This window comes from Vidua chalybeata, chromosome Z (assembly GCF_026979565.1).
Source record: "Vidua chalybeata isolate OUT-0048 chromosome Z, bVidCha1 merged haplotype, whole genome shotgun sequence".
Lineage (NCBI taxonomy): Eukaryota > Metazoa > Chordata > Aves > Passeriformes > Viduidae > Vidua > Vidua chalybeata.
Window position 1 is genome coordinate 15405837 of NC_071570.1, and position 3277 is coordinate 15409113.

Below are 3277 nucleotides of genomic sequence, written 5' to 3' on the forward strand. Positions count from 1 at the left end.
GCTCCTGGCCCGGCGCCGTTGGCGCGGCCGCCGCGTGGCTCGCGGGGCTGTTCCCCGATTGGCTGCCGCCCCGCCGCCCTGCCGCCCGCGTTCAAAATGGCCGCGCCCGGCCGTCGCGACAGCGGGGGCGTTACATAGCAACAGTACCGCTCAAGAGAGTACCGCTTCCCTTTCCTGAAGAAAAAAACAAACAAAAAAACAAGCAAGAAAAAAAGTAAAAAATTCCACCCCCAAACATACATACAAAAAATTCCAAAACAAACAAAACCAAAAAAAAAAAAAAACAACCCCACAAAAATAAAAGAAACAAAAAACAGAAACAACAACAATAAAAAAAAAAGCCCAAACCACAAAAAAACCCCAAACCCATAAAACAAACCAAAAGCCAACAACGCAGTGCTAGAAGAAAGCAGCTTTCCGTCAGCAAAGCATGCGGGTAAGGAGCTCCACGGGTAGCGAAAGGTTTTGATATACAGCAGTAGCCACAGCCAGGTGGCCTGAGTCGTCCAACAGGGTAACGAACTCATATTTCACAGCTATGATTCCCATTAGGTTGCTAGGTTACATACACGGGATTACAGAGTTTTCATTAACATTCAGTACAGTGCATTATACGGTGTGACATTTAGGGCAGAATAACTCAAAATGGAGTCCAGATGCTGCTCCTAGAACTTGAAGTCCATTCATGGATAGGGACGCCAGCTAATTAGGAAAAATTATTACTGTAGGTTGATGACTAAGAGCAATTTGGTTATTTAAAAAATTATGCTTCTAATCTGTTCATAGGCAGCAGGATTTAATCTCTAAATATGAGCAAACTTCAGAGAGGTTTTCACAGAAACTAGATAGGCCTCTAGAACATTCTGAGGACACTGTGTTTATGCAGATGCAATGTTACTTGCTGTCTTTGACTGACATCAGAAGCAACTGAAGCACCTTAAAGAGCTATCAAGTGTACCAGAACAAGACTTATATCAGTAAGTCTGACATCACCATCTGTACAAAATGTTTCACTGTGACATTTGGGGAATTCAATGTAAAAGACAAGAAACACAGGAGCATTATCAGTGAAATGGCAAAACCAATGTTTCCGTAACTGTATGACAAAATATTTCCTGTGCTTGCCATAACTCTCAGTGTCACAGACTAAACTCAAGCAAAATAAAATTTATATATTTTCAAGAATCTTTACTTTTAAAGGTTTCTTGTTCATGCTACTTAGTTACACAGACATCTCCAAAACTGAAATTCAAAATCTTGCTGAGAAACTGCTTTGAGTTACTCCCTACCAACCTTGGTTTTCTTAATAAAATAATGTTAAGTGTCCCTTTCCTCTGCATTTGATTCAGTGCTTTAGATTTGCTTTTTATTTGCAACTCTCAATTTTTTGGTTTGGTTTGGTTTGATTTTGGTTTGGGTGGGGCTTTTTTGGGGGATTGGTTCTTTTTTGGTTTGGTTTGTTTTGTTTTTGTTTTTGTTTGTTTGTTTGTTTTTATTGGGTTAGGTACACAGAATTTTGGTACATTTGACACAGAGCTTTTGGTACACCTTTCAAAAGAGAGGATTACTGAGGAAGTGTCAAAAGTGTTCTGTGTATATCAATCATTGAGTAGGCCCTAAGCACAGGCTTTATGTGGTACTTGTGATGATGTCTCGTTCTGCATTCTGTTGTCTCATGTGTAGGCCTTTTGCAGCCCACAGACTTTTTGCAGAACACATGTAGTGCAGGTAGCTTGGAGTGCAAGCTGCAGGTTGTGCTCTGGCTGGTGGGAAACAGCTGCAGCCCCAAACAATGAGCTGTGTAGGGGCAGCTCTTTTCTGCCTAACAAAGAGCACAGTCCTGGAATGCCAGCCATCACCCAGAGCCTCTGCAGGGCCCAGTGAACAGTGAGAAGAGCCTAGCTGCCACATAATTTTTACTGCTTTATGTTTTCTCTGGTTAAAGATCTCATTCATTTTGTAATATATCCTATATATTCCATTTGCCACTATAATCTCTACTTTCTTTTGTAGTCAAAGGCAGTTCCCTTTACTGTTTAAAAGCTTCAAAAGCATAAAGTAATTTGGTGAGATGTCTCTGTAGAGAACAGTCCCAAACACACCCAAATCTGTCACTTTGGCAAATTATGTCTTCTTCACCAGTCATCATTTTGCTGAATTTGTTGAAGCGCTTTTTGTTCTCACTGTTTTCTTCCTGTATTTTTCTAGGCCATATGGTCTTGTGAGTTTTTTTGTTAATGTATAATTTAATTTTTTTATCTGATTCAACAGTACTAGCATTTCTCAGTCTCACACCATAACCAATGTTAGCTTTCTTAGAGACATCAGGAGATGAAAAAAGGGCTGTGCAATCTACCCTGTTAGTGGGTGGGCAGCAGATGTTTTCTCTTGACTTTATGAGTGTGTCTGGAAGGTATCTTACTTGATTGGTGTTCTTCCACATTATCACTTACTGCCTAGTAAGGATGTGTTAAAGGAACCGCTTCACATTTTGTCCTTTTCTTTTTTTTTTTTTTTTTTTTTAACTCCTCTATCTAGCCTTTTAAAGCCTGCTTCCAAGCTGGCTTTAAATAGCTGTCTGATTCCAAAACTAAATAGCTAAAAAATTTTTTCCTCTGTTCTGCAGAATGCCAGTGGGGTTGAATGCTAAGTGCAAAAAAGGAAAAAAACAAAACCTCTCAGAACTATTTGAGAGGTTTCAAGAGCTGCTGACAAGGCAGCTCTGTATAGCTTTTGTCCAGAAGCCTGAGAGGGTCTTGCTAGGTGGCAAGGTTCATCAAGCAAAGCTGTATTGGAAGAACCCATAAATCTGCTTAAGGCATGGAGGAAATAGTTATTTCATTCTACCATTATTAGATAGCTTCATCATATTTTTTTTTTGGAAGCTCATAGTTTCATAATGACAAGTGCCCAGTGTTCCTTATTATTTGCATTATACTGTAAAAAGACTTGACCCTTCAACACACACTAAATGTGACAAACTACAGAATCTCAATGTCTACTTCAGGGCAACCTAAAAGCACATCAAGTTAAAAAGAAAAAAGAGTCATTGTTTTCACACCAAGAGATCCAAAAAGGTATGAAACTTGGTCTGAAGACAAGTTTTTCTGGTAATCCTCAATTGTACAAAACCTCTTGCAACATGGGCTGGGCAGTGGAAACAGAAGCAATGGTAAGAAAATATGCTTCAAAAAACCTGAAAGGAAAGAGGAAACTTGGCCAAGATGGAAGTAGAAAATACTTTATGGACTAAGGAGGAAAAAAAGTGCTGAATGTT